Source organism: Myxocyprinus asiaticus, chromosome 36 (assembly GCF_019703515.2).
Source record: "Myxocyprinus asiaticus isolate MX2 ecotype Aquarium Trade chromosome 36, UBuf_Myxa_2, whole genome shotgun sequence".
NCBI classification, from domain to species: Eukaryota; Metazoa; Chordata; class Actinopteri; order Cypriniformes; family Catostomidae; genus Myxocyprinus; species Myxocyprinus asiaticus.
Window position 1 is genome coordinate 26,073,821 of NC_059379.1, and position 16,226 is coordinate 26,090,046.

At 39.1% G+C, this 16,226-nt stretch overlaps 1 pseudogene; it reads right to left on the minus strand.

The window, feature by feature from the left end:
- The window catches only part of LOC127427203 (dynein axonemal heavy chain 9-like), a 272,019-nt pseudogene that overhangs the window by 182,547 nt on the left and 73,246 nt on the right, over positions 1 to 16,226 (minus strand).

A 16,226-nucleotide genomic window follows, 5' to 3' on the forward strand; every position in this document is an offset into this window, starting at 1 on the left:
ACAATTATATTTTTGAAAAAAAAAAAAACAAAAAAAAAATCACATGTACATAAGTATTCACAGCCTTTGTTCAATACTTTGTTGAAGCATCTTAGGCACCAATTACAGCCTCAAGTCTTTTTGAGTATGATGCTACAAGCTTGGCATGCCTATTTTTGGGCAGTTTCTCCCATTCTTCTTTGCAGGACCTCTCAAGCTCCATCATGTTGAATGGGGAGCGTCGGTGTACAGCCATTTTCAGATCTCTCCAGAGATGTTCAATCGGGTTCAAGTCTGGGCTCTGGCTGGGCCACTCAAGGACAGTCACTGAGTTGTCCCGGAGCCACTCCTTTGTTATCTTGGTTGTGTGCTTAGGGTCGTTGTCCTGTTGGAAGATGAACCTTCGCCCCAGTCTGAGGTCCAGAACGCTCTGGAGCAGGTTTTCATCAAAGATGTCTCTGTACATTGCTGCATTCATCTTTCCCTCGACCCTGACTAGTCTCCCAGTTCCTGCTGCTGAAAAACATCCCCACAGCATGATGCTGCCACCACCATGCTTCACTGTAGGGATGGTATTGGCCAGGTGATGAGCGGTGCCTGGTTTCCTCCAGACATGACGCTTGCCATGCAGGCCAAAGAGTTCAATATTTGTTTCTCATGGTCTGAGAGTCCTTCAGGTGCCTTTTGGCAAACTCCAGGCAGGCTGTCATGTGCCTTTTACTGAGGAGTGGCTTCCGTCTTGCCACTCTACCATACAGGCCTGATTGGTGGAGTGCTGCAGAGGTGGTTGTTCTTCTGGAAGATTCTCCTCTCTCCACAGAGAAATGCTGGAGCTCTGTCAGAGTGACCATCGGGTTCTTGGTCACCTCCCTGACTAAGGCCCTTCTCCCCCGATCACTCAGTTTGTCCGGGCGGCCAGCTCTAGGAAGAGTCCTGGTGGTTCCAAACTTCTTCCATATATGGATGATGGAGGCCACTGTGCTCATTGGGACCTTCAATGCTGCAGAAATTTTTCTGTACCCTTCCCCAGATCTGTGCCTTGATACAGTCCTGTCTCGGAGGTCTACAGACAATTCCTTAGACTTCATGGCTTGGTTTGTGCTCTGACATGCACTGTTAACTATGGGACCTTATATAGACAGGTGTGTGCCTTTCCAAATCATGTTCAATCAACTGAATTTACCACAAGTGGACTCCAATCAAGTTGTAGAAACATCTCAAGGATGATCAGTGGAAACAGGATGCACCTGAGCTCAATTTTGAGTGTCATGGCAAAGGCTGTGAATACTTATGTACATGTGATTTTTTTCCGTTTTTTATTTTTAATAAATTTGCAAAGATTTCAAACAAACTCCTTTCATGTTGTCATTATGGGGTATTGTTTGTAGAATTTTGAGGAAAATAATGAATTTAATCCATTTTTGGAATAAGGCTGTAACATAACAAAATGTGGAAAAAGTGAAGCGCTGTGAATACTTTCCGGTTGCACTGTGTGTGTGTGTATATATATATATTATATATATTTATATATGTATAACTGTATTTTGTGTTTACTCTGGTTGTCTTTATTTTATGTTATATCTCATTTGAAGATCTAAAACAATTTAGTATGAAAAATACACAAAAATAGAAGAAATCAGGACAGCACTGTACATGTAATTTAGTTCAAGTTCGTCTGTGTATTCAGTTTATTGTCTGTGCAGATGTAAGTTCTAACACTACATTTTTGTTTTAGATATACAGTGCCTGATGAATCTCTTACAGTATACAGGATGCGAGTGTGAGAGGTAATTAAGACATTAATAAAGCAGTTCAGTTTACCGTTTTTTTACTCTTTCAACTCATGCAGCTTAAGTAGGGAAATCCCCATGCCTGGACTGGATTATTTGAATTAGTCCTTTCGCCTCACTTTCAGCCCTTTATAGATTTTTCTTCTTCTTAAAACATTGTTATGGCATTGCTAATGTCTTGCAGTATATGTTTTTTCCTCATCACATTTTTGCAAACAGTATGTGTTAATTACAATCATTTAATTATCGTCATGATCTTTTTCATGTCATTGTCGTTGACGTAATAAAAATATCCCTCAACATTTTAATTAATTTTGGTAATGAGATCTGATTCTCATAATCTGACTGTTTTCAAATAACATGAATAAAGTCATTTTGACAAAAGTTCTCAGTGCGGCCTGCAAAGCTGACACCCATACTTCCCGATGTTATGATTGGCTGAAGTGGCAGAGAGGGATTTTTCAACCACCCAAATAAGATCAATACATATAGTTGACTATGCTACAACTGGTAAGGTCAGTAGATGCTCTCCCAAACTAAACACATTAATTGAATTTAGAAAGACATGACAAATTACTATGTGTCTATTACATAAAGTTAAAAGAATAGTTCACCCAAAAATGAAAATCCTCAAATTATACATTATGTTACTTTCTTCACAAAACGTATAATTTAAATAATGTTATGATCGCACTGTTTCTTGTGTCATGATGTCTGGTCATGAGCAGCAATAACCAATGATGTTTGATGTAATTGGTGTGTTGCCATATTTGATTTATGCGCTGTATACAATTCATCAATTTATTTAATTGAATGGATTCGAGAGTGAATAATGACTTACATTTTGATCTGCTCATCAGACAAGTTCTTTAATATCTACAATTAGTTGAAGCAACTGACTTTCTTCAACATTCAAAATAAGGAAACTGATCTAAAAACTGAGTAGGGAACCTTGGGTAAGGCCAATTCATCCTGAAGCTGAGCGCATGAACGGACTCCTGAAACCATCATACTGTGTAATCCAGAACTTGCTGGTGTTGCTGCATAAATTCGTATTGATTAGCCATCAAGAGGCAGGATAAACAGTCTCTCGGATGTGTGGGCTAACCCCTAGTCCATACACAACTCCAATGCGGCTGCTGGCACTTGATTTACAGCAAGCATCTGTCCAAGTTTTCTGGACCATTCATTCTGACACGGTGGAGCTTCCTCTAACTTCTGAAGGCATGGAAAATGACCTTCATTCTAGCACAGGTTTGAAATGAAGTACATCAAGAGATGCACTTTTGTTTTTTGCATTTACCTATGGTATAGGGCTATGGGTAATGGCTAAATAAAATGTGTACAAGATCATTTTGGTAATTTGATTACTACGATAAATGAACAATCCAACAACCCTAAAAAGTATTTGGACTCTAAAAAAATTTAGTATCTACAAAAAAAAAAAAAAATAAAAAAAATATAAAAATTTAATTCTCAGTACTAACTTCACCAATTTTGCAATTACCTTTAAACCAACCATGATGTGACTGACTTTCCTCAATGTTCAAAACAAGAAAATAGATCCAAAAACTGAGTAGGGAACCTTGGGTAAGGCCAGTGGTAATCCTGAAGCCAGTGTCATTTTTAGTGGATAAAGTCAGTTCCCCTAAGGTTTATGGCTTGAAAACATTGTTTAAAATCTAATGCAATGATATTCATAATTATTTTTTATTTTTTTTTATAATTATAATTTTTTGGCCTCTTCATTTAAATATATACTGGCGGCCAAAAGTTTGGAATAATGTACAGATTTTTCTGTTTCAGAAGGAAATTGGTACTTTAATTCACCAAAGTGGCATTCAGCTGATCACAAAGTATAGTCAGGACATTACTGATGTAAAAAAACTGAATATTTCATACAAAGGTGTACACTACAGTCTTCAAAGACAAAGGACAACTGGCTCTAACAAGGACAGAAAGAGATGTGGAAGGCCCAGTACAACTAAACAAGAGGATAAGTGCATCAGAGTCTCTAGTTTGAGAAATAGATGCCTCACATGTCCTCAGCTGACAGCTTCATTGAATTTTGTAATAGTTATTTTTCACGTTATTAATGTCCTGACTATACATTGTGATCAGTTGAATGCCACTTTGGTGAATAAAAGTACCAATTTATTTCCATAAGAGCAAAATCTGTACATTATTCCAAACCTTTTGCCGCCAGTGTAAATGTCCAAGAATTACAATATATTATATGTCCAAATATATTAATAAGTGTATTGGGTCACAAATCCAGATGGGACTCCAGTCCAGTCCCATCTTTCACTGATTAAACTTGAGTGTAAAGATTTTACAGGTGTCTACACTACAATGCTAAACATACACTATATTGCCAAAAGTATTCGCTCACCCATCCAAATAATTGAATTCAGATGTTCCAATCACTTCCATGGCCACAGGTGTATAAAATGAAGCACCTAGGCATGCAGACTGCTTCTACAAACATTTGTGAAAGAATGGGCCGCTCTCAGGAACTCAGTGAATTCCAGCGTGGTACTGTGTTAGGATGCCACCTGTGCAACAAGTAAAGTCGTGAAATTTCCTCGCTACTAAATATTCCACAGTCAACTGTCAGTGGTATTATAACAAAGTGGAAGTGATTGGGAATGACAGCAACTCAGCCACGAAGTGGTAGGCCACGTAAAATGACAGAGCGGGGTCAGCGGATGCTGAGGCGCATAGTGCGTAGAGGTCGCCAACTTTCTGCAGAGTCAATCGCTACAGACCTCGAAAGTTCATGTGGCCTTCAGATTAGCTCAAGAACAGTGCGTAGAGAGCTTCATGGAATAGGTTTCCATGGCCGAGCAGCTGCATCCAAGCCATACATCACCAAGTGCAATGCAAAGCATTGAATGCAGTGGTGTAAAGCACGCCACCACTGGACTCTAGAGCAGTGGAGATGCGTTCTCTGGAGTGCCGAATCACGCTTCTCCATCTGGCAATCTGATGGACGAGTCTGGGTTTGGCGGTTGCCAGGAGAACGGTACTTGTCTGACTGTACTGTGCCAACTGTGAAGTTTGGTGGAGGGGGGATTATGGTGTGGGGTTGTTTTTCAGGAGCTGGGCTTGGCCCCTTAGTTCCAGTGAAAGGAACTTTGAATGCTTCAGCATACCAAGAGATTTTGGACAATTCCATGCTCCCAACTTTGTGGGAACAGTTTGGGGATGGCCCCTTCCTGTTCCAACATGACTGCGCACCAGTGCACAAAGCAAGGTCCATAAAGACATGGACGAGCGAGTTTGGTGTGGAAGAACTTGACTGGCCTGCACAGAGTCCTGACCTCAACCCGATAGAGCACCTTTGGGATGAATTAGAGTGAAGACTGTGAGCCAGGCCTTCTCGTCCAACATCAGTGTCTGACCTCACAAATGCGCTTCTGGAAGAATGGTCAAAAATTCCCATAAACACACTCCTAAACCTTGTGGAAAGCCTTCCCAGAAGAGTTGAAGCTGTTATAGCTGCAAAGGGTGGCCCGACGTCATATTAAACCCTATGGATTAAGAATGGGATGTCACTTAAGTTCATATGTGTCTAAAGGCAGATGAGCGAATACTTTTGGCAATATAGTGTATATTACTATGAAATACTGTATTATTTTGGTGATGTGGGCGTGGCCAAGCAACGTCTGTGGAGAGCAAGGCCAGGAGGAGGAGAATGGTAAGGATTGACACCTGTGGGAAATTATCTCTAACAACTGTTCTGTGTTTCAATGAGAGATGGAGGGGGATAAAAAGGGTGTCCAGACTGCCAGAGGGGAGAGAAAGAGACGCACACAGCCGAGTTTGTGTTGTGGGTGCATGTTGTCCTGAAAAGCCAATACTTTGTGTTACACTGAAATTTGCTGTCAATAAAAGACTGCGTGGATTGTTTACCTGGCTCCCACTTCGTCCTTAATAAAGAGAGCAAGATACCTGTCACAAATGCATATAACTGATCCTGACAGAGTATCTGATATGAGGGGAATTCAGATACATATCCTACATAACAACTCTGATTTACATCATGGATGCTGCATTTATTACTCTATAGTTCATCACTGCAGGCAGCAATCAAGAAACTCTCTGTCAAGCATGTGGCTTTTCTGAAGATGCCATTTTCCATTTCACCTTTCTTTGAAAAAAAAAATAAATCGAACTGATTGCCCACTGCTGCTCAGCAAGCAAGTCTCTAGCTAGTCCATCCCTGAAGTTATGCCTGGACAGCACCTGAGGAAGTCTGTTACAGTGACATACAGCAGACAGCTAGGTGCTCTGCCTCCCAGAGAAGGAAAACATCACAGAAAACACAGTGCTGTCATATCACAGCGGTGCATACCCAATGCACAGCGCTGAGATTGGTCCTCAATGGAGCCTAATTGTCGGAGCATTTCCTCACAAACAGGCTATAAATTAATGACTCTCCATCAATCAATGTATTGAAATAAGTACCGACCGGCAGAATGTAAGTTGAAATGTTTTTCACAGAACTTTAAACGTTTTAAGAGAAACATTTTTAGCTATGGGGCAAATAGGCTCCCTTACTGTTTCTTTTAAATTTTTTAAACAGTTCACAGAAACAAATTGGCTATGATTGTGCCTTTGGGTCCATTTAATACTATGCATCATGAACCAATTAAATTGGTCTGATTAATCACTGATCAATCACCTTCTCGCTGTCTCATAACAACATTAATTCTGAACAGACATAAAAAAGTAGAGAAAGTACAAAACCTAACTTATGTAAAATACAGACAGAAAGTGTCATAAAATGTGGATTGCTTTGTGTGTGCTGCAAGTCAGTCCTCTTCTCTCTTTCTTTGTGTCCTCAGGCAGCTGAACTGTAAGTTGAATTAGTAAGGCAGAACTAAGGGCTGCACTTCAAATGTTTCTTCAGCTGCATCTCATCTGTTTTTCTCTCTCTCTCATTTTGCTTCATTACTTTGACTGCACCCAAAACAATAAGTAGAGGTTCAGAGGCCTTTTTTTTTTTTTTCTTTCTGGTCATTCATCATCCAAAAGAAGAGAAATAGGGCCCAATAAAGTCCTTTTAAAACAATGAAATCCAAGACTTTTATTCTAAGCCACAATAATAACAAGAACTGGGACACAAACAGCACACTTAAAAGGTGGACATGCCGAATTGTTTATACATGAGCATCTGGCAAATGATGTTGACTTTCTTAACTAAGTTGAGAGTGGACTATTTAAATTTGACCACAAGCCTGTCTGACTATGGCTTGTGGAAAACATGAAATTGCTCTAATTAATGGATAAAATTAGGTAACTTCTATCAGACTGTGCACATGAAAATGATCCGTGGATGAATCAATTATTTACATTTGCCAGTAAAGAGGCTGATTGGTGGGCTGTCTGACAGAGCTTTAGCCCCAAGAGTCCACTGTCAAGCATATTTAAGTAAAGTGATATTTTCATTTAAATACATAACCACATAATAGCTGTTCTTTTACAATAATCTCTGGCTTAATTCAAACTATTAGCTTTGCCTTCCAATCAATAGTCATTTGAGACAGATAATACTTACACTGTCTTTTCTGTGAACTCAAAGAGGCATAGGCTTATGAGGGTAATCATATAAGCCATTTCAAGTTGTCACTTTTATTTGTATAGAGCTTTTCACAATATTGTTTCAAAGCAGCTCTACAGAAAATCATGCATTAACGAAAAATGAAACTGTAATATCTATAATGTCTTAGAGTGATCATGTAGTTTGATTAAATATGATTGTAAATTGTGTATAAAAATTAAACAATTAAATAATAATTGTATTTAGAACCCCTGTGAGCAAGCTGAAGGTGACTGTGGCAAGGAACACAAAACTCCATAAGATGTTCGTTAATGGAGAAAAATAACCTTGGGAGAAATAAGGCTCACTGTGCCATGTGTCATGTGGCTAAACAACATGAATATAATGCCAATATTAGTTATTTGTGTGCAGTGCAAGTCTTGGTTTAAAATTTGTAAATTAAGTAAGCCTTAAGGTCCAGTGTTTAAATAAAAAAGAAAAGATTTTTTATGAACTTTAAGATTAATGACTAATATCTTTGAAGTCCATCCTGGATTAACTGCAGAAGTTCACATAGATGCATTGTCCTTTGTTAGTTGGCTGATGAAGGCTTTTGTTGCCAATTAAATGATAGTCTATGTATTCCATTTCAAGAGTGTAGTCCATTAATAGACAAAGGTGATGCAGGCAGAGATCAATGAGGTGCACCGCAGTTCAACCGGCAGGTCATTTCGGTGAGGTTCGGTGGGGTCCATCCTAAGTCCATGGTTCAGGCAGTGGCATATGAAGTATCCGATGTCTTACAGTTGGAGTTGGCATCAGTTCATCCTCTGAAGTGATTTTCAGAGGACAGATTGGTATCAAATATAACACCTAAGTTCTTCGCCGTAGAAGACGACCTAACAGTACATCCATTGAGAGTCAAATTATATTTTAGCGGCTTATTTTTATAGGTTTTTGGTCCAATAATTAGTATCTCTGTTTTTTCGGAATTGAAGGAAATTTCTGGCCATCAAATCTTTGATTTCACTGATACACTGCTAATTTGGAGAATTGTGAATTTTCGTTGGGTTTAGAAGAAATATAATGTTGGGTATCGTCTGCATAACAGTGGAAAGTTATTCCATGATTCCTGATAATTTCTCCCAGGGGAAGCATGTATAAGGAGAAAAGCAAGGCCCTAAAACTTATCCCTGCGGCACTCCATACTTAACTTTTGCTTGATTGAACAATTCCTCATTTACACATACAAAGTGGTAGCAGTCTGATAAATTGGAGCTAAACCATGCTAATGGAAGTCCACTAATGCCAACATAATTCTCCTGCCTATTCAAGAGAATGTTGTGATCTATTGTGTCGAATCGAATGCACATAAAGATCTAAAAGCACTAGAAGAGAAATGCAGCTGTTATCAGGTGATAAGAGCAAGTCATTTGTAACTCTGATAAGTGTAGTATCTGTACTTTGATGGGGCCAAAATCCTGACTAAAATTATTCATATATACCATTTCTCTGTAGAAATGAACATTTGAAATGAACTTTTCTAGTATTTTTGACATAAATGGTAGATTTGAAATCATTCTGTAATTAGCCAATTTTCCAGGATCAAGCTGTGGCTTCTTAAGTGGTTTGATAACTGCCATTTTAAAGATTCTTGGGACATGTCCAAAGGATAGCGAGGAGTTTATATTAAGAAGAGGTTCTGAGATTACAAGGAATACCTCTTTTAAGAGCTTAGTTGGTATTGGATCTTACATACATGTTGTGGATTGATTTTTTTTTAATACGTTTTATTAGCTCTTCATGACCTATGACAGCAAAGGATTGAAGCTGCTCATGAGGAAAATTATGAGACACTGTTTTCTGAGGTGCTGTGACAGCTGATTGTATAGTTCCAATTTTATTTCTGATTATTTAAATTTTATCAGTAAAGAAATTCATGAAGTCATTACTATTGTGCTGCAACGGAATATCTGGTTCGGTCGATGCTTTATTCCTAGCCAATTTAGCCACAGTACTGAATAAATGCCTAGGATTGTTGTGGTTATTTTCTAGGAGTTTGCTAAAATATGCTGACCTGGCAGCTTTTAGTGCCTGTCTGTAGCTACAGACACTATCTTTCCATGCACCGCAAAATACCTCTAATTTTGTATTCTTCCACTTGCGCTCCATTTTCCGAGCTGCTCTCTTGAGGGCATGAGTGTGATCATTGTACCATGGTGCTGGGCTTTTTTTCTTGAATATAAATGTATTATCAGACATAGTAAAGATTATAAAACTTTCACCAGTCTGAAAAAAGCCAGACATCACAGTGGGTAAGTCATTTTGTCTCATCCTGATTGACATTCAGAGAGTGCCCAAGAGGGGTTGCTGGGGATAAATGGTTTATTACTGAGAGTTTAATATTTCAATCAGTTTCAGTATGAGCTGACCTAAGGGCTGTCAGTGTACCTGGAATATGTTGGAGAGATCCGAAAATTGAGGGTGTAGTGGAATTTGATGGCAGTTGGGAGGAACGTTGCGGCCACATGCTGAATGATTTTTTAATTTTTTTTTATGGGAATGACAACAAGGCTGTGAGGGATAGACGTACGGTCACTTCAGTGGGCTGTACTGCAGTTTAAAGTGTTTCTGGATCAAGAACACATAGTAGACAAAAAACTCCAGACAACATGAGTTGTGGAAAATCAAATGTGATATAGAAGCTTTTTACAGCTTTATACCATGCGTGCCATTGAAGAGATGGTAAGTCGATCCCTCACAGCCTCATTGTCATTCCCATTAAAAAGATGCTGCTAATGTTAATAAGGTGCCACATGACCAATAAGAATGGAGTGATCCAGACAGCCATGCAATAATGTATTATAATACATGCTCAATGCCAAATTTCACGTGTTATAATATGTGATCAAATTCATTATGCTCTTTAAAGGTGTAACCATGGATAGGTGAGCATAATAATGTATTATATCTGTGGTTACAATTTTCTATGGAAAACCATGATAGATTACAATGTTATTTTAAGAATACTTTTATAATTCATTACATACAGTTTACAGGCTATGTATAAGGTGTCAACAAAATATTGCAAAATAATGTGATTAAAAAAATATCTATTAGCAGCAGCTAATGGGGCAGAGAGGGAGACTGAGAGGGAGGAAGAGAGATGCCCAGTGTCTATCATGTCTACTTTTTAATTTGCAGTCATAGCGGGCTGTTTGAATGTGCACCTGCAGTTGGGGGTTGATGGTAAAGCTGCCTGCAGTGGGGTTAATGCAAGACACATACTGAACATTGTAGATCTCCTTCAACTGCAGCTTACTCCTGTCGTACCTGAGAGGACACAGCGTTCCGTCAGTCACTGAGATGCTACTCACACATGCTGCTCTGTATGCATGCTGTGTCTTTCTCTAAATCCACTGCAGCTCAAAGAAATACACTGACTTCAGCTGTTCTCCTGCACATCTCAGATCTAATAGACACAGCAGAGACACTGCAGAACCCAGAGTAGGCATGTTTTCTTTCAATGACAAAACATCGCCTCCAGTGACTTGCTGCACAACAGTGCAGACAAACAGAACCTCATGTGGCCTTGCGCACTGCATTATCCCCAACGATTTTATGTTGCTTAACAATATAAACCCTTATGTAACAAATTCCATTAATGTAGCAATTCAATTCTCCACCTGGGCAAAGGTAGCAATGTGTCACAATCATAACTAGCATGTCCATTGTGTAAAATAGCTTAAAGCCATCAGGGCAAGCTTGTGCCTCTCGGGGAATGACTCTAGCCATGAAATGGAATGATATGGCTGTTAGGGTGTGCTTAAAGGTAGATTGTTTAATAAATCATTGTGATGCTCAGGCTCAGCTCGAAAAGCATTTGAGCCCAGGTGTGAGTGCCAGTGGTTGTAGTCCATGTGTAGATGGATCAGGGTGTGAGGCTGAACAGTGCCATACGCGTCCACCTCCGGCATTTTCATATCATCGATGAAGTAGCAGAACCTTTTACTCCCAGGTGGGCCGTAGTTCCTCCCTACCTTCTTCTCTAAAGGTAATTTTTTTTTCTAATTGCTTATTAACACAAATTTTTTATTAAATCAAATGCAACTATTTAAATAGTTATGAGTACACCAGACATTGCCTCATCAAAATGAAACATGGCAGAGAAGAAAAAGGACGAAATCAGCACATCAAATGTCCCTATTATAATTAAACTTAAAATCAAAGATTTGTGGCTTTGTGCTTATCTGTTAGTTTTGATGCCATCCATATGAGAGTGTATACCTGACAAATGATGAAATCATCTTTTATCAGATATCCAAATTTAGAATTTAGTATTCTTTTTCATGAAAACAGATTAAAAGCACTCTGGAATGAGAATGTCCCTCCCCCAAGTTCCACCTGTTTCTGACTTTCAATAGCAAGTAGCAAATCATGGTTCACTAATTGACAATCAAATATGTCAATAAAGGACAGAAAACTGCACTTGTCAAGCCATTTCATGGGGTTTTTAAACCTGTGTTTAATTATTATTTTTTTAAATATAAAAATAGGTAACTCTTGGCTATAACCTACTGATTGTAAAGTGTAATGTATGTTCTCTTTCTTTCTCTGTGAATAAACAGTGGTGAGAGAGAAAGGAGCAAATACAGGTGCATCTCAATAAATTAGAATGTCGTGGAAAAGTTCATTTATTTCAGTAATCCAACTCAAATTGTGAAACTCGTGTATTAAATAAATTCAATGCACACAGACTGAAGTAGTTTAAGTCTTTGGTTCTTTTAATTGTGATGATTTTGGCTCACATTTAACAAAAACCCACCAATTCACTATTTCAAAAAATTAGAATATGGTGACATGCCAATCAGCTAATCAACTCAAAAAACCTGCAAAGATTTCCTGAGCCTTCAAAATGATCTCTCAGTTTGGTTCACTAGGCTACACAATCATGGGGAAGACTGCTGATCTGACAGTTGTCCAGAAGACAATCATTGACACCCTTCACAAGGAGGGTAAGCCACAAACATTCATTGCCAAAGAAGCTGGCTGTTCACAAAGTGCTGTATCCAAGCATGTTAACAGAAAGTTGAGTGGAAGGAAAAAGTGTGGAAGAAAAAGATGCACAACCAACCGAGAGAACCGCAGCCTTATGAGGATTGTCAAGCAAAATCGATTCAAGAATTTGGGTGAACTTCACAAGGAATGGACTAAGGCTGGGGTCAAGGCATCAAGAGCCAGCACACACAGACGTGTCAAGGAATTTGGCTACAGTTGTCGTATTCCTCTTGTTAAGCCACTCCTGAACCACAGACAATGTCAGAGGCGTCTTACCTGGGCTAAGGAGAAGAAGAACTGGACTGTTGCCCAGTGGTCCAAAGTCCTCTTTTCAGATGAGAGCAAGTTTTGTATTTCATTTGGAAACCAAGGTCCTAGAGTCTGGAGGAAAGGTGGAGAAGCTCATAGCCCAAGTTGCTTGAAGTCCAGTGTTAAGTTTCCACAGTCTGTGATGATTTGGGGTGCAATGTCATCTGCTGGTGTTGGGCCATTGTGTTTTTTGAAAACCAAAGTCACTGCACCCGTTTACCAAGACATTTTGGAGCACTTCATGCTTCCTTCTGCTGACCAGCTTTTTAAAGATGCTGATTTCATTTTCCAGCAGGATTTGGCACCTGCCCACACTGCCAAAAGCACCAAAAGTTGGTTAAATGACCATGGTGTTGGTGTGCTTGACTGGCCAGCAAACTCACCAGACCTGAACCCCATAGAGAATCTATGGGGTATTGTCAAGAGGAAAATGAGAAACAAGAGACCAAAAAATGCAGATGAGCTGAAGGCCACTGTCAAAGAAACCTGGGCTTCCATACCACCTCAGCAGTGCCACAAACTGATCATCTCCATGCCACGCCAAATTGAGGCAGTAATTAAAGCAAAAGGAGCCCCTACCAAGTATTGAGTACATATACAGTAAATGAACATACTTTCCTGAAGGCCAACAATTCACTAAAAATGTTTTTTTTATTGGTCTTATGATGTATTCTAATTTTTTGAGATAGTGAATTGATGGGTTTTTGTTAAATGTGAGCCAAAATCATCACAATTAAAAGAACCAAAGACTTAAACTACTTCAGTCTGTGTGCATTGAATTTATTTAATATACGAGTTTCACAATTTGAGTTGAATTACTGAAATAAATGAACTTTTGCATGACATTCTAATTTATTGAGATGCACCTGTACATGGGTGAACATGCTGCAGATTGATAAATATCAGCCCAACAGATTGCAAAGGCAGTGGAGGACAACAGCACAAACACTTTGAGAAATGTACCCTGGGTATATGGATCAGATCACAAAAAAATCTGTCAATGTTCAAAAAGCACTGATGTTACGCTTTCAGAAGCATCTTCTCAATGAAATGAACAAAGCAATTTGTCTCATTTGAAGGTGCACAAACAAACCCTGTAACATGGCTGAAGTAGTGTAGTAGTTAAAGGGAACATTTTTGATGGTGTAATTCTCAGGGTCCAAGGAACTGAGCTTGTCTCCCACTAGAAAAGACCTTCCAATGCCAGCATTTCCCACCAGCATTACTGGTCGCCTCCTCTCCAACAGACGGTCCATGAAATAGCGCACACGGATGGCCTCTGTAGTGTGGATGAGGCAGGCCTGGAGGAGACACACACGGTTCAGTTCTAATGTCCATCATTTATAAATAACTTAATTCCAACAACAGCTAATGTTACAGATATCATGACTTAAGCTCTGTTCCAAAACTTAGTGAGATTCCTATGTAGTCAGCATTTTAAGCATTATAGGTACATTCTGGATGAAAAGGCTATTCCATAATTATGCTGTCTTGTTTTGATAAAACTCTCAGGTAGAATAGACCTTATTCACAACAGTGCCCTCTTTGTTTTTTTTTTTTTTTTTTTTATGGGAATGACAACAAGGTTGTGAGGGATAGATGTACTGTCCCTTCAATGGGCTGTATTGCAGTTTAAAGTGTTTCTGGATCATTCCGCGGACAAAACACTGAAAAAAATATATTTTCAAGAACACCCAGTAGACAAAAAACTCCAGACAACATGAGTTATGGAAAATCACAGCTTTATACCATGCGTGCCATTGAGGAGATGGTAAGTCGATCCCTCACAGCCTCATTGTCATTCCCATTAAAAAGATGCTGCTACTATTAATAAGGTCTATTTAATGTATCCTGCAACAAGCTCAGAGGCAAAACAAACAATTTTTTTGTAATACTGTAAATATACATATTTACTATATATAAAAGTAGATCAATGTAATTTAAAATGTAATGTTAATCCCGGACAAGCCCCCCTTTACATTAGAGATTGATGCTAGCACACTGGGAGCTGGGGCAGTGTTCTTAAAGTAGGAAGCGGAAAGAGTGGATCATCCAATCTCATATTTTTTCACGAAAATGTAATCGTCACCAAGCAAATTATAGTAAGATTGAAAAGCAGCTTTGGAACACTTTGAAATCTAAATTGGTTCTACATCGATACCCATGGTTGTTTACAGACCATAATCCCCTTGTTTCTCTCAGTCAAATGTATAACACCAGAGATTGATGTGTTGGTCAGTGTTGGTGCAAGGTTTTAATTTACAAATCTGCCACAAGAAAGGCATTGATACTGTAGTGGCTGATGCTTCGTCCAGGGTATAAAAAATGTTTTGGTTTAAACTTTGTTTAAATGTTCTAAGGGTGTGAGTGTTTCGAGCCAGATTGTAAAATCATTTGGGGAGGGGTTGTTGGGTATTTCTTGCTCTTGTCCTCTTGCTTCTCTTTCTCCACCAGTCACTCTCTGTAGGTACAAGTTTCTATTTCTGATTGGCTTTTTTTTCTGCAAGTTTTCTCCTGTTTTTAGCTTGGAGGTGGAATGTTGTTACTCTATGACGATGCACTACACAGATGGCTTTCGCAGTTGCACACAATCTCTGTGTTTATATCACTGTCACCCGCTGAACACATTTACATATGTGCCCTTGACGGGAAGGATAGGGTGGCGGATGCTGCGAATGCACACCCCCCCACCACCACCAAAAAGAGTAGTTGGGGTCCCCCGTATGCCTGTGCATTAATAAAACCCTGCTTATAAGGTTCTATTTCAATTAGAATGCTGCCTAACACTCTGTCTACACCGGATGCGTGCAGCGTGTCACATTAAAAAGCGATAGAACCCATTTTAATTAATTATGCTGTCTACACTGGAAGTGTCCGTTGCGGCATGTCGTGATGCGCCGACAGTTTTGCGCTGCATGCGCTGGCGCTACTCCTGCCAACAACACAATTAATCGGTTTAGAACATTTGCGCCCCGTGTAGACAGGGTGTTAGAAAGAAGCTTTTGTCAGACTTTTGTCCCTGCTGAATGACCAATATATGCAAACCAACAGAAACGGCAAATAAACATCAATACAAACCTGGAGAGGTATTTCTGGATCCATCTCAAATTTCGGAACCATTTTTGACCATGGCTTAATTTTTTTTTTTTTTTTTGTCTCGGGATCAGTGTAGTAATCAAACACAGTACCTTGAGGTGGGAACCTTACGATTCACCACTTACTGAATTCCACGCTGTAATCCATGAGCTGGAGTGAAAGCATACAGAAATTACGGCTGAAGATAGTTGCTGTGCTAAAACATTCATTATTCATTTTGAACTAAGGTGAAATTTAAAAAACAAAAAAGGTTCATTATGTTGGATAACAGGAAACAACAACAACAAAAAAAAAAAAATACAGACGTTTGTATGAGCTTTGTGATAGTTAATTTTTAAAATGTGTTTGGACTTGATTGACATGAATAAAGCTTTGTTCACACGGCACACAAACACATATTGGTCTTCAAATCCGATTTTTAGGACCACCAGTGCTCATTGTTATTTTAA